The sequence below is a fragment of the Myotis brandtii genome, unplaced genomic scaffold (assembly GCF_000412655.1).
Source record: "Myotis brandtii unplaced genomic scaffold, ASM41265v1 scaffold39, whole genome shotgun sequence".
Classification (NCBI taxonomy): Eukaryota; Metazoa; Chordata; class Mammalia; order Chiroptera; family Vespertilionidae; genus Myotis; species Myotis brandtii.
The window spans coordinates 90,951-114,289 of NW_005364953.1; the positions used below are offsets into that span (position 1 = coordinate 90,951).

The window sequence follows — 23,339 nt, forward strand, 5'->3', positions numbered from 1 at the left end:
CAAAGTGATTTGGCCTTGCAGTCGATGTTGATGGTTGACCTGGATCAACCCATGATTTTGTGCATTTGGGATTCTCAAAATAAATCTACTTTTAATCACCAGCCGCAATTTGAAGCAAAAAAGGACTTTCTTTCGTGCCGTTGAATCAACATTTTACTTATGACTTTTTGGTTTTCCATTTGTCTTTCATTCAGTTGATGTGGCACCCATTTCCTTCCTTTAAAATCTTTCCCATTGCTTGTAAATGATCGGAAATTGTTTGCTGAGTAACATTTAATCTTTCTACAAGTTGTCTTTGAGTCTGACATGCATCTTCATCTAATAATGCTTGTAATTGTTGGTCTTCAAACTTGTTTGGTTGACCTGGATGTTTTTGTCTTTCACATGGAGTGCTTCACTTTTAAAGCATTTAAACCAGTGTTCACAAGTATCTTGAGATGGAGCATGTTCACCATAAGCTTCCTGAAGTATAGGAAAACTTTCAGAAGCACTTTTCTTCAAATAAAGTAATGAATTAAAACTTCCCGCAAATGCTCTTTTTTTTTTGGCACGAAATTCGACATTTTTAAGTGTAAAAATATATTTATGATGTTAACACCTTCAGAAAATTTGACTTATGAAGTTTTGAAGTTTGTTGTCAATACAACAAAATAGCCTACATATCAAATCACATATATAACAACATATGTTTAACTCCATCTATTGAAAAAAATCCGCATTATTAATTTTTTGTTGCAATGGTCAATGAAATTGTGTTTTTTTTTAAGTTTCTCTAAGAGATCATTTTCTATATATATAAACCCTAAATGACCAGTTGACTGTTCGACTGGTCGACCGTTCAGCTGCTTGACCATTCAACCATTCACGATGATGCCCACTGACTACCAGGGGGTAGATGCTCAACATAGGAGCTGCCCTCCTTGGTGGTCAGTGCACTTCCACAGAGGGAGCGCCACTCAGCTGACCAATGGGTGCCAGAAGCTGGGCTCATGGCTGGCGAGTACCACTGCGGTGGTGTGAGCCTCTCTTACCTCCGTGGCAGCACTACTGAGAGTCAGTGGCAGCAGGTGCATGAGGCTGGGATGAGCGGGAATGGCATGGCACCCAGCCTGGTCTCGAGCTCCTCCCCAGCCACCTGCTGCTGTGGTCACTACTACATCCCTAGGGGGATGTTGGACTGCAGTTTTGGCCAGATCAACGCAGGCTAGGACTAAAATCGGCAGTTCTACATCCCCCAAGGGATCCTGGATTGCGAGAGGGCACAGGCCAGGCTGAGGGACCCCACTGGTGCATGAATCAGTGCACTGGGACTCTAGTTGGTGTATAAAAATGCCATCAATTTCTGGGTGTTAATGTTGTATCCTACTCCATTGCAGAATTCATTTATTAAATCTAATAGTTTTGGTGGAGACTTTAGGGTTTTCCATGTCATCTGCAAATAATGACAGTTTTATTTCCTCCTTTCCATTTTGGATGCCTGTTATTTTTTCTTCTTGTCTGATTGCTATGGCTAAGACTTCCAGTACTATGTTGAATAATAGTGGTGAAAAAGGACATCCCTGTCTTATTCCTGTTCTTAAGTGGAATGCTTTTAGTTTTTGCCTATTGAGTATGATGTTGGCTGTACATTTGTCATATATGGCCTTTATTATGTGGAAGTATGATCCCTCTATTCTGACTTTGCTGACAGTTTTTATAAAAAATGGATGTTGGTTTTCGTCAAATGATTTTTCTTCGTCTGTTGATACGATCATGTGGTTTTTGTCTTTCAGTTTGTATATTTGATGTATCACATGTATTGATTTGCGGATATTCTACCAGCCTTGCATCCCCTTAATAAATCCCACTTGGTCATGGTGTATGATCTTTTTAATATATTGTGGGATCCAATTTGCTAACATTTTGTTGAGGATTTTAGCATCTGTTTGTCAGGGATATTGGCCTGTAATTCTTTTTCTTTGTATTGTCTTTATATAGTTTTGGGGGTAGGATAATATTGGCCTCATAAAAAGAGCTTGGAAGTGTTCCTTCCTCTTGGATTTCTTGGAATAGTTTTAGAAGGATAGGTGTTAGTTCTTCTTTGATTGTTTGGTAAAACTCCCCTGTGAAGCTGTCCAGACCAGGGATTTTGTTTGCTGGGAGTTTTATTATTATTATTATTATTATTATTATTATTGCTTCAATTTCATCAGTTGTTATTGGCCTATTCATGTTTTTCTGATTCTTCCTGATTGAGTTTTGGAAGGTTGTATTTTTGTACTAATTTGTCCATTTCACCCAGCTTGTCCAGTTTGTTCACATATAGTTGTTCATAGTATTTTCTTACAATCCTTCATAAGTCTGTGGTGTCAGTTGTTACCTCACCTCATTTGCTTCTAATTTTTTTAGTTGGGTTCTCTCTCTTTGTTTCTGATGAGTCTGGCTAAAGGTTTATCAATCTTGTTTATCTTTTCAAAGAACCAGCTCTTGATTTCATTGATCTTTTGTATTGTTTTTTAGTCTCTATGTCATTTATTTCCACTCTGATCTTTATTATTTCCTTCCTTCTACTGACTCTGGGCTTTTCTTGTTATCTTTCTAATTCTTTTAATTGTAATGTTAGTTTATTAGGACTTTTTATTATTTCTTGAGGTAGGCATGTAATGCTATGAACTTTCCTCTGGGACTTCTTTTGCTGTGTCCCATACATTTGGGGTTGTTGTGTGTTCATTTTCATTTGTCTCTTAAAAGTTGGTTGTTTTTTTAAAAATTTCTTCCTTGATTTCATTGGTAAATCATTCATTCTTTAATAACAATACTATTGAGACTAAATGTGATTGAATGTTTTTGACTGTTTTTATTGTGGTTAATTTCTACTTTCATGCTATTGGGATCTGAGAATATGCTTGATATGATTTTAATCTTCTTGATCTTGTAGAGACTTATTTTGTGTCCTAATATGTGGTGTATCTTTGAGAATGTCCCTTGTGCAACTGAGAAGAATATATATTCTACAGCTTTTGGGTGAAATGCTCTGTAAATGTCAATTAAATCAATCTGATTTAGTGTGTTGTTTAAGGTATCTGTTTCCTTATTAATTATTTTCTCTGCAAGATCTATCCAGTGATGTCAGTGGGATGTTAAGGTCCCCAACTATGACTATATTACTGTCAATCTCTCCCTTAAAGTCCTCTATGACCTTTTTTTTTTTTTTAAATATATTTAGGTGCTCCTAAATTGAGTGCATCTATGTTTACCAGGGTTATATCCTCTTGTTGGATCAATCTCTTTGGTACTATGTAGTATCCTTTTTTGTCTCTTGTCATGGCCTTTGCTTTGAAGTCTATTTTTTTCAGTTATAAGTATTGCTATCCCTGCTTTTAAAATTAAATATATTTTTATTGATTTCAGAGAGGAAGGGAAAGTGAGAGAGATAGAAACATCAATGATGAGATAGAATCATTGATTGGCTGCCTCCTGCATGCCCCCCACTGGGGATCAAGTCCACAGCCTGGGTATATGCCAGCCGTGGGCAAACTACGGCCCATGGGCCGGATCCGGCCTGTTTGAAATGAATAAAACTAAAAAAAAAAAAAAGACCGTACCCTTTTATGTAATGATGTTTACTTTGAATTTATATTAGTTCACACAAACACTCCATCCATGCTTTTGTTCCGGCCCTCCGGTCCAGTTTAAGAACCCATTGTGGCCCTCGAGTCAAAAAGTTTGCCCACCCCTGGTATATGCCCTGACCAGGAATAGAACTGTGACCTCCTAGTTCATAGGTTGATACTCAACCACTGAGTTATGCCAGTCAGGAGCCCCTGGTTTATTTTCATTTTCATTTTTATTCTTATTATTTATTTCTATGTTTCTATATGTATTTCTTATTATTACAGCAGTCCCTTTAACATTCTTGCAATGCTGGTTTAGTGGTAATAAACTCCTTTTGTCTTTTATTTTCTGGGAAGCTCTTTATTTCATCATCTATTTTGAGTGATATTCTTGCTGGACAGAGTAGTCTTGGTTTTAACCCTTTGAGTGCCAACCAATATCCTAGGAACTATGCTAAAATTGCCAAGGCATTTTTGCTGATTTTACAGCAGTTTAGGAAAAAAAATTATGAAAATTAGGCAGATAAATGCCAGTAGTCAATTTTAGAACTACAAACATTTGGCATCATAAGTAACCTGCAGTTAGGTGCCATCTGTCAATAAAGAGTGAACTACTAGCATCTAATAGTAACACTGCAGAAGGAGTGCGATTGCGCTCCTGGCACTTTTGAGGAAAGACAGGTGGAGTGCGATCACGCTCCCTGGCACTCTAGAGGTTAAATCCTTGCTTTTCTTACCTTGAATACTTCATGCCATTCCCTTCTGGCCTGTAGTGTTTCTGTTGAGAAGTCAGCTGACAGTCTTATGGGAACTCCCTTTTAGGTCACTGATTTTCTTTCTCTTATGCCCTTAATATTCTTTCTTTGTCCTTAACGTTTGCTGTTTTACTTATGATGTATCTTAAAGTGGGTCTCTTTATATTCCTCTTGATTGGTACCCTCTGTCCTTCATGATCGTGTGTGGCTCTTTACTTCACTAGCTTCAGGAAGTTTTCTGCCATTATTTCTTTCAATAGGTCTTTTGTCACTTGTTTACTTTCTTTCCCCTCTAAAACCCCTGTGATGTGGATGTTGTTTTGTTTCATGTCTCAAATTTCTTTTAAACTGTCTTCATGCTTTTTATGTATTTTTTCTTTTTGTTGCTCTGATTTTTTTTATAACTTATCTTCTAATTTACTTATTCAATCCTCTGCTTCATTGAGCCTGCTTTTAATTCCTTTTAGAATATTCTTGATATCAGCTATAGTATTCTTCATTTCTGCCTGGTTCTTATTATAATATCTATAACTATTTTTTCATGCTGATGTAGCTTTCATTAAGTTCCTGGTAGTGTCCACTGAGTTCCTAGAAGTTCCCATTAGGTTTCTTATAGTTCTCATTAAGTTCCTTGAGCATCTTTATAACCATTACTCTGAATTCTATGTTTGATAACTTGCTTATCTCCATCTCATCTCGGTCTTTTTCTGGTGATCCCTCCTTTTCTTTATTTTGGGTGTTATTTATCTTCCCATTTTAATTGTATGTTTGTGTTTTTATCTATGTGTTAGATGTATTTGCTATGCCTCCCAGTCTTGTGGGGTGGGCTTTTGTAATGAATGTCCTGTGGGACGCAGAGGTGAATTTTCCTTGTGCTTCTGAGCTATATACTCTAGGCGTGTCCTTTTTTTGTGGGTTATTTGAAATCTCCTGTTGTGATTGGGTCTAGATTGTTTTTGTCCCATTTGTGGGAGGACTATCCTCTCATGCTGGCTAACTGTGAGACTCAGCCACTACAATGTCATGTGAACTGTTGTACAGGTGCTGACAGGGATAAAAAACCTGCAGGAAACAAGCAGTAACATACAAAATATCCTGACAACCACAATGAACACAGCCAAAGAGATAAGAGAATTAGGAAAGAGAAGAGAGAGCACAAATACTAAGGTAAAAAAGAAAGAAAAGGATGATGTTGATAACAGTAAAATAGTTAAAAAAATAAAGAGGTTACTGGGATATAAAAGGGGTGAAAAATATATTCTGAAAGGAAAGTAGGGAGAGCAATAAATAAGAGTAGTGAGTAGGAATAGGAAAATGGTATTAAAAAGACAAGAAGACAGAGAAAGAAAGAAAAAGTTATGCAAAGGTAACAATAAGAGAAAGGTAAAGCAAAAGAAATCATGGAAAATAAAAGGATAGAAAGGAGGGGAAAAAGATAGAGTAAGGAAGGAGGCCAATAAGACATATGGATGAAACAAGAGAGAAAAGCAATAAACTTAACAATTATAATAACATCAATGCAATAAAGCAGAGAATGTCAAGAATATAGTGAAAAAAGAACAACAACAACAAAAAACACAAGCAAAACAATACCAACAAATAAAGGAAAAAAGGGGAAAAAACCCACTTTTTTTTTTAAAGCCAGCCAAGTGAAGTTCATCTGGGTAGCTCATGATGTCCAAGGCTCACTGTTTTGTATGTTCATTTCAGGCCTCCAGGGAGGTACTTTTGTGTCAGCCAGTGTCAGGAGTTGTCCAAGTTTGGATCTCAGTGTCTTTTTTTTTCCAGAGAGGAAAGGAGAGGGAGAGATAGAAACATCAATGATGAGAGAGAATCACTGTTTGACTGCCTCTTGCATACCCCCTACTGGGGATCAAGCCTGCAACCTGGCATGTGCCCTGACAGGGAATCAAACCATGACATCCTAGTTTATACATCAATGCTCAACCACTGAACCACACCAGCCAGGCTCTCACTGTCTTTTTGTAGCTCTCTGCAAAGTGCCTCCACTTTTCAGCTGTTCTGCCTCCCATCTGTGGTTGCCTGGTCTTTCTCCAGTGTCTTCCAAAAAGAGTCTTTAGGATGGAGGCAGTGAGCCCCTTACTTAAAGATTTAGCCATCAGGCACTCACTGAGGGGAAATTAAACTCTGCTTCAAAGCCTATTCCTCAGTTTCTACCATATCCTCTTAATCTAGTTCCCTGTAAAATGGCCTAATACCGGTTTTAGATTGGATTCTGCTGCCTTTTCTGTATGGGCACTTTTAGCTGGCCTGGGCTCAGTGGGATTGATCAAAAGAGACTCCAGTGAGCACATAGCCTGCCCAGCCCCCCCGGGGGGGGGGGAGAGTGTGTGTTAAGCATTTATTCCTGGTCCCAAACAATAGTTCTGGAAAGTCTTACTCTTTGAATGTCCTCCTCTGAGCTGTTCTCCCTTCCACCAAGGAACTGTGCCCAGCTGGTGTAGCTGGGGCTTCAGAGAGCTGATCCAGCCCCTTCCCTGTTGGGGGTGGTGCTCCTAGTCTGCAGGAGAGGTAGACATGCTCCACCCCTCTTCTCCCAGTTCTTGCTGTCCAAATTCCCAGGGAGTTTAACTCAGCCTCTCCACAATGCATACACAAAGCCCAGCTCTCACTGGTCTGTCTCCTCAACATAAGTTTTCCTGGTGGATGCTGGGGAGTGCCCTCCATATTTCAAAAATATATAAAGAAACAAATAAGCAGAACATGTGCTTTGCGAGGACCTGGCATCATTGCACCTCTGGTCCAAGCAGGAGGGATTACAAAGTCAGCCCCATGCTGGTGTACCACACAGCTGATTTCATTAAAGCTGGGACTGAGATTCCCAGCTCTGCTCGTGATCCCAACTGATTTTAGTGCAGGTCAAAAAATCCCTGCTCTGCACTGCCGGCAGCTCCAGTCTCTCTGGTGGCAGGAGGGCCCTCTTCCCCTTCCCTGCATTACACAGTTTAGATGCTTCCTGTAGCTCTGTACAACTCCTTACAGGAAAGCAGAGGGTCCCTTTAGGCCACTGCTGGGTGCAGCCCACTGGCCCCTTTCTATTCTGGATCCAGACACCATGGCACAGCCTTTCAAGAAGTCAGAGCCCAGAGTGAATCTCTCCTGCTGGGGCTACAGCCATTAGGCACATTTTTTTCACTGGGAAGGTAAGAACCCCACCTCACAGGCAGACTGTTTCCCTGGATCCCTCTGCCCCATGCTGCCCAAGCTCTCCTTCCCATCTCCACTGCTCAGGGTTTGAGATCTCTGCGTTTTGATGCCAGTCCACATTCCCAAGGGGAGAGAGCTTTGTAAGCACTATCTCTGTCCTTGCAGCCACACATGGGCTCCAGGAGGGATTCCCCCTTCCTGTGACCCCTCCTCTCTTACTGGTCTCTACATTGTTTCTTCAGTGCTCCTTAGACAGAATATTTCCAATCAGCTTTACTTCTCTTGTTTTTCCAAGCTGACAATGCAGTATTTTAGCTGTAAATATAGTCTGTGGCTGGGAGCAAGGGCACTCAGCCTTTGTTAGAGAGCAGACATCTTTGCCTCCTTCACCATATTTTCTTTATCCAGTTGTCTCTCATTAGGCATTTGGGTTGCTTCCATATCTCCGGCATTGTAAATAATGCTGCTGTGAACATAGGGGTGCATATATCTTTTTGAATTACTGTTTTGGATTTCTTCAGACAAATAACCAGAAGTGGGATTGTTGTGTCATAAGGTAGTTATATTTTTAAGTTTTTAAAAATATTTTTTTATTGATTTCAGAGAGGAAGGGAAAGGGAGAGGGAGAGAGAGAGAGAAACATCAATGATGAGAGAGAATCATTGATTGCCTGCCTTCTGCAAGCCCTCTACTAAGGATCAAGTCTGCAACCTGGGCATGTCCTGGAATTGAACCCTGACATCCTGGTTCATAGGTCGATACTCAACCACTGAGACACACTAGCTGGGCTATTTTTAATTTTTTACAGATGCTCCATATTGGTTTCCATAGTGGCTGTACCAATTTGCTATCTCACCAATAGTGCACAAGGGTTCTCTTTTCTCCACATCATCACCAATACTTGTTTGTTTGTTGGTTTATTTATGATAGTTATTCTGACAGTTGTGATATGATTTCATTTATATGTGGGATCTAAAAAAATAAACTGATAGATACAACAAACTGATGGTTTCCAGATTCGAGGATGGTTGGGGAGGCTTAGTAAAAAGGGGGAAAGGATTAGGAAATACAGATTAGCAATTACAAAATAGTCACAGGGATATAAACTGCAGCATAGAGAATGTAGTCAATAACATTGTAATAACTATGTATGGTGCTAGGTGTGTATTAGACTTACTGGCGGATCACTTTAAAAGCTATATAAGGTCTAACCACTATGCTGTATATTATCAAATGTCAACTGTAATAGAAAAAAACCTGAAAAACTACTACTCAGAAGTTCAGGAAAAGGAGACTTCATAACGAAAGTGAGATGAACTAAATATAAGAACAAGTTGGACTTTTGAAAAGAAGACTTAGAAAGCAAAGTGAATAAAGGCACAGAGGTAGAAATGAATGTTATTTACTGGGCATTATCTGGCTAATTGTGATTTTAATAAAATATGTTGAGATCAACTTGTTTGGACTATAACTGTAGAATATTAAGAGTATCAAGACATAGGAAGACAATGATCTAGTATTACTTGTATTGGTGTCAAGTAGACAGAGATGTCTCCTTCCTGGACTTCAAAAATTTGTTTGAAGGGAGTTACTTTTACCATGTAAAAATTTGACACTAGCAGGATGATCATCAGCAGTGAGAATTTAACCTGCCCTGACTTTATGAAATTTTGGGCATAATTGCTTGCCTTCTTCCTCCTTTTCCATATTTTATGGTACATTTTTCATTTTAAGTACTGATGTCATGTTAAAGGTTGTATATTACCTGCCCACACTGCCTGCTATCTTTGATAATGTGTGCTTAGATGGAACTGTTTACATTCTACCTTTTTCCCTAAAGCTCTATAATCCATGTATAATGACACAGCCTGTGGAATTATGGAATGAGAGCTGACTTTGGCTCATAGAGTGCTGGAAAATGAGAGACAAACATTCTAAAGCTAAAATGCTAATGGATGCAAAACAGACAAACAAATAAATACTAGACCTTAAAGTCTTAGTCTTTTCCATATTTATCTAGACCTAAGTTTACAGTGGTATTAGGTGGGTATATAAGTGACAGTGGGGTTGAGTGAGGATAGGGAGGGTTTTAACCTAATGATGCAAATAACTTCTCTTTATTGACCACCAGCTTTTTGCTGATGAGTGCCAGAAGAGTGAATAAGCATTTCTAAAGCAGAGGCACTGCTCAGTGTATTTAGTCATTAGTCATTATTTAATTAGTCTTGATAATGGGGCTTCGTTTTAGAGATATTTTAATGGTCTTGATATTGAATGACCTTGGTCTGGCAAAGATGCTTGTCCTTGTGTGTATGTGTGTGTGTTTAAAATGCAAATAATGGAAGTGACTTTGGAGCTGGGCCAAAAAATCCTCAGCACCAAGCTAAGGTTACTTTAAATCTTCTTGCTTTGCAGGTCAGATGGAAAGATGCCTGAGACAAGCAATACATTTTTTCCCTCTGCCACTTTGGGAGGACAAATTAGCCAGTGAATCACTTCTTGTTTGTTCAGATAGACTGACCCATCATTTGATTTGCTTTGAAGATCTAAAGTTTAATTTTGATAAGGGAGTGATTGTAGAAAGAAAATGTTCAAATTTTGGAACACTAGTGAGTCATAGGGCCAGAGGAGTCATTTTCACTTCACACATTGCTTAGAGGAGTATCTTGGAGCTATGTTATCTTGTTTCCTGGTGGAACAATTTCTGCAGGCAGAATGGTCTCCATGGTCACAGGGTGGTGGAGACTTGGATCTCTAATCCTTTCTTGGAAAAGGTGGTGTTTGATAGCCTTAATACAGGACTGATAATTGCTGCTTGTTATCCTAGGAGTCTAACCAGTTTTTGCTAGCTCTGAGCAATGAGGCTTTGGCTGTTTGGGGAATGAATATGTGTGTTACTTTCCTTCTTCACTCTGGAGGTTTTGAGCTTTGGTTTGATTTAATAGACACTTTTACATGTTCCACTTCTAGGTCCATTTTCAATCATGAAATGCATCTCTGGCCTTCAGTGTTACTTGTTGCAAGTTAAAGGAAGATATATAGTCTGACAAACCCTCCAGTATCTTTTGTGAAGTATTTAACATAAGATAAGGACCTGATTCAGCCAGTGTGTCCATGAAACAGCTGACAGGTAACTATTACATATCTACTAAGTATTAGAAACTGTGGGGTAAAAGTGAAGATGTAAACTTTTTACAAAATTTATTGTTCTTTTTTGTTGTTGGTTTCTCTATTGGTGAGTACAAAGTACCTTCAGATTGCAGTTCTGCCTCTATAGATTTTGAACAGTGTATCTTTGGTTAAGTCTTACTCTCTTACTTTGTTAACTGTAAAAAGAGATAATACCTTAATCTTGATCTTCCTCATGCATAGGATTATTGTAAGCATAGCTAATGGTCCCAGTTTTATTCTAAGATGATATTACCCTACCAATTGCATATGCCTGGGTATATTTGGAAGGTCTATGAGGCAGATTTGCCTGGAGTCAGTTATAAAAAGTCTCTTGGAAAATAACTTTTAAGCAAAAATGGATTCAGACTCATGAACTTTGCCATAGGTGTGGTACTAGGAAGCCATGGTAAAAGGAATAGCTAAGTCTTGTTAAAGATAATAAGAATCCAAAGCAAAAAGATAATTGAAACATTTGGGTCTAAGCAACAGACCAGAACAGCCTATATTGGGGTTTCAGGGAAATGTAGGAGATGAAAATCACCTTTGGGAAGGATAAGAATCAGATATGACAAGAGAGGAAATGACAAGTATTGGAGAACTGTGATCCAGGCCATTCTAACCATCAGGAGAGAGGTAGCATCCATTACCTATTCCTGGACTCTGAGGTTCACTGGATGGTGCACTAGTTTCCCATTTTTCTCTTCAAGGTGTAGATGGTAATTCAGATACCTTGATATAAATAAGATTTGGCCAAAAGGAATGGATAGATATTTACAAATTCCTAAATTAAATGGGCTTCCTTTAGTCCATTCCTTCTTATATGGTATGTTCAGGGTATAGGGACAGAATGGCGACTGGTTAATCAGGGCTCAGCTAAACTCTGTGGTTATGGAGAAGAGAGAAGTGGAGACAATAAAGATTCCACCTAAATTTATCTATCCTCTCTACTACAGTCTTTCTAGAGGTATCATAAGACCAAGGAGCTCTCTGGCTTAATCCACAGGCTGAGACCTCATGATCTTGAATGAGATAGACTCATCTTCTGTCCTTGAATCAGAATGACCTTTGAGAAGGTGGTGGTGAGATCTGGTAATTTTACTGTAGTCTTGTTAATGTGGTGGGCCTTAGAATTTGAGCTAATCAGGTAGGGTCCTGAATGTGGCATATGTAACATGGGCAGGAGATTCTTTGGGGGAAAGAAGTTGTCTCTTGCTCTTAGGGTAGCTGAGGTACCTGAGAACAGGCTTTGATTTCAAAGATTAGGATAAATGTGAGGAGACAAATAAGTAGGCACATAATCAGAGAGGACCTTACAGGAAGGTTGACTTTCCTAGGGATAAACCCAATAAGCATCTGTAGTTCTGGCATAATTATTAAGAACATCTTTTCACTCCTTAAATTCTCCTGGTTTGGATGGTAAATTATATGGCAAAACATTTGGGTGACATTGTTTTGTCTGTTCCCCCCCCCTTTTTATTGAATTTATTGGGGTGACATTAGTTAACAAAATTATACAGATTGCAGGTGCACAATTCTACAACACATCATCTGTACACTGTATTGTGTGTACACCACCCCAAGTCAAGTCTCCATCCAACACTATTTATCCCCCTATACTCTCCTTCACCTCCCCTCCACCTGGCAATCACCACACTGTTGTACATGTCCATGAGTGTCCTCTCTCTCTCTCTCTCTCTCTCTCTCTCTCTCTCTCGTTTTTCAGTCTCTATACACACACACACACACACACACACACACACACACATACCACAACAGCTGTCTACCTGATCTCTATGAATCTTTTTCTATTTTGTTTTTTAGTTTATTTTGTTCATTAGATTCCACACATAAGTGAGATCATATGGTACTGGTACTTGTCTTTCTCTGACTGGCTTATTTTACTTAGCATAATACTCTCCAGGTCCATCAATGCTGTTGCAAAGGGTAAGATTTCCTTCTTTTTTATGACTGAGTTGTATTCCATTGTGTAAATGTACCACAGATTTTTTATCCACTCATTTACTGATGGGCACTTTGGCTGATTCTGAATATTGCCTATCTATCTATCTATCTATCTATCTATCATCTATCTATCTATATAAAAGCCTAATATGCACATTTTCCCCTTGGGAGTTCCATCACTTGCTATGATGTGTGCTGACCACCAGGGGGCAGCACAGAACAAAGGGAGGCCCCCCGGTCGGCAGCTGGGGTAGGGAGGCCTTGGCTGGTAGGTGGAAGGCCCCCAATCAGCCCTGATCGCCGGCCAGGCCTAGGGGCCCTACCCATGCATGAATTTTGTGCACCAGGCCTCTAGTTATAAATAATGCTGCAATGAACATGGGGGTGCATATATTCTTTTGAATTAGTGTTTTAGGTTTTTTTGGGATATATTCCCATAAGTGAAATTGCTGGGTCAAAAGGCAGTTCCATTTTTAATTTTTTGAGGTAACTTCATACTGCTTTCCACAGTGGCTACACCAATCTGCATTCCCAACAGTGCATGTGGATTTTCCCCCCATGTCCTTGTCAACACTTGTTGCTTGTTGTTTTACTGACAACTAGAGGCCTGGTGCACGAAATTCATGCATGGGTACAGTCCCTAGGCCTGGCCTGCAATCAGGGCCATCTTCCCCAACTGTCCGCAGCTGGCCCCACCCCCCGCCACCACCCACTCCTCGTTCCCTGTTCACTATCAGATGATCAGTGCCTGATGGCCTCGGGGAAGGGACGGAGAGGTTGGCTGTCCCTGCCTGCTTGCCAGCCCCACCCCCACAGCTGGTGGCCATCAGGCGATTGGAGCCTGCCAGCTGGGGAAAGGGACCAAGAGGTGGTCAGTGCGTCTCATAGTGACTGGTCCAGCGGTCGTTCTGGTCATTCTGCCAGTAGGGCCTATTTGCATATTACCCTTTTATTATATAGGATAACCATTTTGACAGGTGTGAGGTGATATCTCATTGTGCCTTTAATTTGCATTTTCTTGATTAGTGATTTTGAGCATCTTTTCATATGTCTATTGGCCATCTGTATATGCTGTTTGGAGAAGTATCTATTTAAGTCTTTTTCCCATTTTCTTTTTAAAAAATATATTTTTATTAATTTCAGAGAGAGGAAGGGAGAAGGAGGGAGAGATAGAAACATCAATGATGAGAGAGAATCATCCATCGGCTGCCTCCCACACACCCTCCCACTGTTGATTGACCACACAACTGGGGCATGTGCCCTGATTGGGAATCGAACAGTGACCTTCTGATTCATAGGTCAATTCTCAACCACTAAGCCACACTGGCTAGGCTGCCCATTTCTTAATTGGATTGTTCTTTGATTTTTTTTAGTGTTGAGATTTATTCATTCTTTATAAATTTTAGATATTAAGCCCTTATCAGATGTATTGGCAAATATACTCCCATTCAGTGGGTTGTCTTTTCATTTTGTTGATGGTTTCTTTTGCTATACAAACACTTTTTAGTTTGATACAGTCCTATTTGCTTATTTACTTACTAGAGGCCCAATGCACGAAATTCATGCAAGAGTAGGCCTTCCTTTCCCCAGCTGCCAGCACCGGCTTCCCTCTGGCACTCAGGACCCGGGTTTCCCTCCGATTGCCGGCAGGCCCCCAGTACCTGGGCTTCTGTTGGAGCCCCAGCTTTGTCTGGAAGGTCGTCCAGAAGGATATCTGGTCTAATTAGCATATTATGCTTTTATTATTATAGATTTATTTTTTAATCCTCACCTGAGGATATGTTTTTATTGATTTTTTTACAGAGAGAGGAAAGGAGTGAGGGAGGGTGAGTGAGAAAAGAGAGAAACATCAATTTGAGAGAAATATTGAAATGTTCCCTCCTGTACGTGCCCCACCTGGGGATTGATCCCACAACCTAGGTGTGTGCCTTGACCAGGAATCAAACCTGCAACCTTTTGGTGCATAGAATGATGCTTCAACCAAGTGAACCACCTGGCTAGGGCTATTTATTTTTTTCTTTTGCTTCCCTTGCCTGAGGAGACATATCAGAAAAAATATTGCTGTGGGAAGTGTCTGAGATTTTACTGCCTATGTTTTCTTCTAGGACTTTTATGGTTTCAAGTCTAACAGTTAAATCTTAATCCACTTTGAGTTTATTCTTATGTATAGTGTAAAAGGTGGTCTAGTATCATTTTATTTGCACATATCTGTCCAACTTTCCCAACACAATTTATTGAATTAGACTATCTTTACCCCATTGTATGTTTTTGCCTCCTTTGTAAAACATTAATTGATCATAAAGGCATGGATTTATTTCTGAGCTCTGTATTCTGTTCCATGGATCTACATGTCTGTTTTTATGCCAGTACCATGTTGTTTGGATTAGTATGGCATTTTATTATAGTTTGATATCAGGTAGTATTATACCTCCAATTTTGTTCTTCTTTCTCAAAATTGCTGTGGCTTTTGGGGTCTTTTGTGGTTCCATATAAATTTTTGGAATATTTTTTCTAATTCTTTGAAATATACCATTCGTATCATGATAGGAATTGTGTTGAATGTATAGATTGCTTTGGGTAGTATGGACATATTAATGATGTTAATTCTTTTATCCATGAACAATATATATGACTACATTTACTTGTATCTTCTCCAATTTCTTTCTTCAATATCTTATAATTTTCAGAGTACAGGATTTTTATGTCCTTGGTTAAATTTATTCCTAGGTATATTTTTATGTAATTGTAAATGGGATTGTTTTTGTAATTTCCCTTTCTGTTAGTTCATTATTGGTGTATAAAAATGCAACTGTTTTATGAATATTTATTTTGTATTTTGCTACTTTACTGAATTCATTCATCAGTTCTAGTAATTTTTTTAGTGGAATATTTAGGGTTGTCTATATGTATCATGACAGTATCATGTCATCTGCAAATAATGACAGTTTTACATCTTCCTTTCCAATTTTATGGCTTTCATTTCTTATTCTTGTCTGATTGCTGTAGCTATGACTTCCAATACTATCTATCTGTATAATAGAAGAATATGCAAATTAGCCAGGAGGCCGTAATGTCATGACTGAACAGCAGGGACCTGAGGCTGCATGGTGCCTGGCCAGGGTTAGGGACCTCAGGCCGCGCCCCCAGCCCCATGGGGCTTGACAGGGACCTGAGGCTGTGCCCCTTGCCCAGCAGGGCTTGATAGGGGACCTCAGGCCATGCCCCTCTCCTGGTGGGGCTTGACGGGGGACCTCAGGCCGCGCCCCCTGCTTGGCTGGGCTTGACAGGGGACTTCAGGCCATGTCCCTTGCCCCAGCGCCTGGCTGGGAGACCTCAGGCTGCACCCTCCACCTGGTGGGGCTTGACAGTGGACCTCCGGCTGCGCCTCCCACCCCAGCACCAGGTTGCAGGACCTCAGACCATGCCTCCTGCCTGGCGGGGCTTGATCGGGGGATCTCAGGCTGTGCCCCCCCATCCCAGTGCCAGGCTGGGGGACCTCAGGCTGTGCCCCCCACTTGGAGGGGCTTGACAGGGGACCTGAGGCTTTGCCCCCCACCCAGTGCCAGGCCAGGGGACCTGAGGCGGTGCCCCCCACCTGGAGGGGGTTGACAGGGGTCGGGCCGGCCAGGTCTGGGTCTCACTCAATGGGGGTGGGGCTGGCTGCATCTGGGTTTTTTGCATTTTTGAAGTGCATGCGGGTGGTGGGCAGGGACTTGACTCTAGGTCCCGCAGTGTACCCCAGACTCTGACAGGAGGGAGATTTTCATATACATTTTACTAATTTTCTTTCATCTCTGACACTTCTATTATAGAGAAAGGGCAAATAGCAATATTAAAATATTTCCTCTAATTAATTCCCTTTTAATGTGCACGAATTTCATGCACCAGGCCACTAGTGTTGAATAAAAGGGGTGAAAGTGGATATCCCTGTCTTGTTCCTGATCTTAAGGGGAACACTTGTAGTTTCTGCCCATTGAGTATGATGTTGGTGGTGGGCTTGCCATACATGGCCTTAATTACATTAAGGTATGTTCCCTTTATTCCCAGTTTGCTGAGGATTTTTATAATAAATGGGTGCTGCATTTTATCAAATGCTTTTTCTGAATCTATTGATATGATCATGTGGTTTTTATCCTTAATTTTGTTTATGTGGTGCATCACATTTATTGCTTTGTGGATATTATACCAACCTTGCATTTCTGAAATAAATACCACTTGATCATGGTGTATGATATTTTTAAAATATTGCTGGATCTGATTTGCTAATATTTTGTTGAAGATTTTAGCATCTGTGGTCATTAAGGATATTGGCCTATAATTTTCTTTCCTTGTGGTGCATTATTTGGTTTTGAAATTAGGATAACGCAGGCTCTGTAAAATTCGGTTGGGAAACTTCTTCCTCTTGCATTTTTTTGGAATAGTTTGAGCATAGGTGTTAGTTCTTCCTTGAAAGTTTAATAAGTTTCACTTGGAAAGCCATTCAGTCCAGGACTTTTGTTTGTTGGTTGGTTGTGTTTTTCTTTTTATTTTATTACTGCTTCAATTTCATTAATTGCAATCTGTCTGTTCAAATTCTCTGATTCTTCCTGATTCAGTTTTGGAAGATTGTATGTTTCTAGGAATTTATTCATTTCATCTGCATTGTCTATTTTGTTATCATGCAGCTGTTCATAATATTTTCTTATAATCCTTTGTATTTCTTTGGTGGCAGTTGTTACTTCTCCTCTTTCATTTCTGATTTTACTTATTTGGGTCCTCAATCTTTTTTTCCTGATGAATCTCGTTAAAGGTTGTCAAATTGTTTATATTTTCAAAGAACAAGCTCTTGTTTTCATTGATCACTTGTATTGTTTTTTTAGACTATTTTATTTATTTCTGATCTTTATTCTTTTCTTTTTTCTACTCACTTTGGACTTTGTTTATCTTTTTCAGGTTTCTTTAAATGTAAAGTTAGATTATTTATTTGATATTTTTCTTGTTTCTTGAGATAGGCCTGTAATGCATGAATTTCCCTCTTGGGACTGCTGTCACTGTGTCTCATAGATTTTGGGTTGTTGTGTTCTCATTTTCATTTGATTCAGTGCATCGTTTTATTTCTTCCTTGATCTCAATGTTAATTTATTCATTGTTCAGAATCATGTTATTTAGCTTCCATGTCATTGTGTGTTTTTCAGTTTTTTTCTTTTTATTGATTTCTAGTTTTATAGCATTGTGGTCAGAGAAGATGCTTGATATGATTTCAGTCTTCTTAAATTTATTGAGAATTGTTTTGTGTCCTAACTTGTGATCTATCCTAGATAGTATTCCATATGCACTTGAAAGGAATGTCCATCCTGCTTCTTTGGGGTGAAATGCTCTGAAGATACCAATTAAATCTATCTGATCTAGTGTGTCATTTAAGGTCACTGTTAACTTGTTGATTTTCTGTCTGAAAGATGTATTCATTGATGTCAATTGCATATTAAAATCCCCTGCTATGACTGTATTACTTTTGGTCTCTCTCTTTATGTCCATCAAAATTTGCTTTACATATTTAGGTGCTTCTATGAGAGGTGCATAGACATTTACAAGGGTTATATTCTCTTGTTTGCTTCCTTTTATCATTAGTGTCCTTCTTTTTCTCTTATAATAGCCTTTATTTAGAGTCTGTTTTGTCAGATATAAATTTTGCTACCCCAGCTTTATTTTAAAAATTTTCACTTGCATGAGATATCTTTTTCCACCCCTTTACTTTTAGTTTGTGTGTATCTTTTGTTCGGGTCTCTTTAGACAGCTTATATATGGGTCTTATTTTCTTATCCATCCTATATATTTTGATTAGAACTTTTAAGCCATTTACATTTAAAGTGATTATTGATAGCTACATCTGTGGTCATTTTATTCTTTTTAACTATGTTCCTCTGTTTTGTTTTGTTTTGTTTTGTTTTTTTTGCTTTCCTCCTCCTCTTCCTTCTCCTCTTCCTCCTTCTTTTGCTTCTTAATGAAGGCCCTGCACATTTCTTGTAACCTGTTTTGGTGGTAATGAACATCTTTAGCTTTTTCTTGTCTAGGGAGCTCTTTATTTCTCCTTCAGTTATAGATGATAGCCTTGATGGGTAAATTAACCTTGGTTTTAGGTTCTTGCTCTTAATTATTTTGAATATCTCATGCCAGTCCCTCCTGGCATGAAATGTTTCTGATGAGAAATCATCTGTCTGTCTTATGGGAGCTTCCTTGTAGGTAGCTGTTTTTCTTTTGTTGCTTTTAAGATTCTCTCTTTGTATTTAACCTTTGACATTTTAATTATGATGTGTGTTGCTGTTGGCCTCTTTGGGTTCATCCTACTTAAGACTCTGTGCACTCCTTGGGTTTTTTTCTTCACCTGGTTAGGGAAGTTTTTGGTCATTATTTATTTAAATAGGTTCTCAATCTCTCATGCTCTCTCTTCTTCTGGTATCCTTATGGTGCAGATGTTGTTAAGCTTTATATTGTCCCAAAGGTTTCTTAATCTATCCTAATATTTAAAATTATTTTTTCTTTTTTATGCTCTGATTGGGTATTTTTTTTCTATCTTGTCTTTCAAATTGATGATTGGATTCTCTGCTTTATCCAACCTACTATTTATTCCTTCCAATGTATTCTTTAAATATTTTTATTGATTTCAGAGAGGAAGGGAGAAGGAGAGAGAGATAGAAACATCAGTGATGAGAGAGGATCATTGATCCGCTGCCTCCTGCATGGCCCCAAATTTGGATCAAACCAGCAACCCAGGCATGTGTCCTGACTAGGAATTGAACCATGACCTCTTGCTTCATAGGTCAATGCTCAACCACTGAGGCACATCAGCTGGGCATTCAGTGTATTCCTTTGTGTGTGTGTTTGTGTGTGTGTGTGTGTGTGTGTGTGTGTGTGTGTGTGTATTAAACCTCACCCAAGGATATTTTCCCATTGATTTTTATGGAGAGTGGAAGAGAGAGAGAAAGACAGAGAGAAACATCAATGTGAGAGAAACACATCAATTAGTTGCCTCCTGCACGTGCCCTTACCAGGGCCTGGGCTGAAGAGGAGTCTGCAACCAAGGTACGTGCCCTTGACCGGAATTGAATCTGGGACCCTTTGGTTCACAGGACGATGCTCTATCTACTGAGCAAAACCGGTTAGGGCCATCCAGTGTATTTTTTATTTCAGATATTGTGCTTTTCATTTCTGACTTTTTATAATGATAGCTAAGTACTTTTTCATGTATTTAAGCATCCTTATAACCATTACTTTGAACTCTATATCTGATAAATTGCTTGCCTCCATTTCATGTAGGTCTTTTTCTGGAGATTTCTCCTGTTATTTTATTTTGGGCCTGTTTCTTTTTCTCCCAATTTTATCTGCCTCTTTATGTTTGTTTCTATGTATTAGATAGTTTTGCTATGACTCCCATTCTTCACAGGATGGCTGTATATAGTAGATGTCCTGTGGGGTCCAGTTGTTCAGCCTTCTTGATCACCTGAGCTGGGTGCTCTAGGAATGTCCCTTGTGTGGGTTGTGTGGGCCCTCCTGTTGTAACTGAGTCTTGATTGTTAGTGGCCTATTTGTGGGTGGGATAAACCCTCAGGCCAGCTAACTGCAAGGCTCAACCCCAATAATGGCATGTGTGCTGCTGTGTAGGTACTTAACTACATGAAGCAGAACTGACATCAGCAGGGTTTAGGCCTGTCAAGATTTCCCTTTGGATATGCTGCTTGTGAAGCTTATTGGATCCTGCTCTGAATGTTGTCTGAAGCTGTCCACTGGGTGTGTTGGTTCTGGGCCTCTTGGGAGGGACTCTAGTGCTGGCCACGATAAGACCCTGCCTGTGACTGGTCCTCAGCAACCTGTTTGGAGCAGTCTCAATGTGGCTTCTTCTGTAAACCCTTGGTTATAAGAGTACTCTTCAGCCAGTGTTCAGGTGGTTATTAGCATTATTGTTGTATACTTTAATTGTAATTCCTGTTTGGTCCTGGGAGGAGATAAGTGTAGCTTCCACCTACTCTGCCACTGTCTTGGATCTCCAAAAAGTACTAAATTCCATAGGGAAAATAAATATAATGTGAGAGGATAACTCAGATCCAAGTTTACCTAATGCAAAGCACGGAGTTTATGAGGCACAATGGGTCCTTGCTTGTACCTAGCACCACATTTGTGTCTGCAGGGTGATCTTGAGTGGACTTCTTCAGAGTACTGCCATACTATGACAAGTAAATGTCAATGTAATAAACATTAAAACCTAAATATAATCCTTATAATAGTTTATTTAAGTCAAAGTGACAACATATGCCAAGGAGCAAGATCTCAGATGTTCCTGTTTTGTCTTTTTGAATTCCCATTCTGCTCTGCTGACTGGCCTTTAATTGGTAATTACTTCACTTTGTCTGAGGTGCCCATAGATCTCCTATACTCCTCTTCTGTTATGTCCCTCTTCTTCTATCTGATCTCTTATCTTCTTTCCTTTTCCCAACTCAGGCTTTTGAGCAATTCTTTATATTTGTGGCTTTTTCACCATGGGGATTGTATAGCCTGGGTCTGGCTTTGTTTCAAGCTGCAATGGCTCTAATGTTTGATTCATTTTTGTCCTTTGGCCATTTTAGAATTTGATGCCCAAATGCACAAACAAGAGGAATCACTTCTTTGTTCTATTAGGGAGTCAGTCTTGCACATTAGTTACTAATGTTTCTAAGGCCAAGGATTTGTGAAATTTAGTATTGAAGCATCCATCTTATATAAAAAATGCTGTTTGAAATTTTAACCCTGCTATTCTGGCTTCTGTCCTAAATAATAAGGAAAATAAGACTACTCCCATTCCAGAGAGGCCGTAAACTATGCCCCAGACAGAGTTGTCAGTGCTGACACCAGGCCAGAGATATGGTCTCATGGCCCCTTCCCAGCACGCAGGCCTTCTTTCTCAGAAGGCCCGGAAGTCTCATTCCAAATTTGGGAGACAAAGGACTGGAGGAAAAAGTAATAAAGAGAGTTTCCTCCATGTTGGGGGGCCCAGAATTTGAAAGACACATATTTCTCTGGGCCTGCACAGAATTTAATAATAAAATGTAACTCCCTTTCTCTAAGCGTGGCTTGGTTTTTCTCCGGTTCTTCTGCAACAGTATGGCCCACCTGCTATGATGGTCCTAGTCCAGCCGTGGGCAAACTACGGCCCGCGGGCCAGATCCGGCCTGTTTGAAATGAATAAAACTAAAAAAAAAAAGACCGTACCCTTTTATGTAATGATGTTTACTTTGAATTTATATTAGTTCACACAAATACTCCATCCATGCTTTTGTTCCGGCCCTCCGGTCCAGTTTAAGAACCCATTGTGGCCCTCGAGTCAAAAAGTTTGCCCACCCCTGTACCTAGTCTGAGGGATGGTTAACATTGTGTACCACTGTCCCTGAGGGAAATGTAAGAAAATAAAAGTTCTTTGGAGATCATCAGGGAAGCCTAATTATCCTACCCGAATTTCTGCTGATAGAGCCCAGTTAGCTGATGTCAGGCTTTGTCACCCACACTCTTCCAGCATAAAGTATTGAAACCAATAGTCTTATAAAATTTATATATTTCCTATTCATCTTTATATCATTCAGTTTTTATATCTCTAGGGTGTAAATATAGTTAAACACAAGAGCAATTTTATAAGTTTATAGGGCACTGATGTCATTTGGAGATAGAGTACTTCATTTACACATCATGTGTGAAAAATAGAATCAGACACAAAGCATGAGGAAATGCAGTTAATGTTTTATGAGTTCATAAATCTCTAGCTGTGACTAATACTGAGACCTCCAATGGAAACCTCTAGCCTTAGAATTAATCCTTGGAGCTGCTAAATTATATCATATACAGTTTGGGCCATGAGCCAATATACATTCACATGCAAATCCAGACAATAGAGAATACCTGAACACATTTCTGCATGAAGATTTGCGAATGTACACTGATGAAATAATCTCATAAGGGGCTTTTCAGTGGTCACTTGCTAGTTGTACACACAATGTGCAGTATCCATATGGATACTCAGCTATTCCAGCATCCTTTATTGAAGAGATTCTCTTTTTCTTAACTCCTCTGCTATTCTTCAGTGTTTATATTTGCCTGGGCCTATTTCTGGGCTCTTCAGTATATTCCATTAACTTATTAAATTTTCCTCTAACTTTAATATATTATTAGTATTATATAATATTGATATTATTATAGTTATAATATGAATATAATATTCTATTAACACTAGAGGCCTGGTGCATGAAAATATGTGAACTTGGGGAGGTCCCTCAGCCCGGCCTGCACCCTCTCGCAGTCTGGGACCCCTCAGGGGATGTCCAACTGATGGCTTAGGCCCACCATCTAGAGGACCGGGCCTAAGCTAGTAGTCAGACATCCCTCTTGCAGCCCGGGAGACCTTGGGGGATGTCCACCTGCTGACTTAGGCCCACTCCCCTGGGGATCAGACCTAAGTTGGCAGTCAGACATCCCTCTGGAAGCTCAGGAGCCCTCAGGGGATGACCTAGTGGGCCTAAGCCATTAGTGGGACATCCTTAGCGCTGCTGCAGAGACGGGAAGGGATCCTGCCTCTGCCACTGCTCTGGCCAGCCATGAGCCAGCTTCTGACTGAGCAGTGCTCCCCCTGTGGAAGCACATTGACCACTAAGGGGGCAGCTCCTGTGTTGAGTATCTACCCCCTGGTGGTCAG

The 23,339-nt window shown here is 39.8% G+C and overlaps 1 pseudogene; it reads right to left on the reverse strand.

Moving 5' to 3' along the window:
* LOC102263229 overlaps positions 1 to 23,339 on the reverse strand; it is a 44,914-nt pseudogene that overhangs the window by 20,907 nt on the left and 668 nt on the right.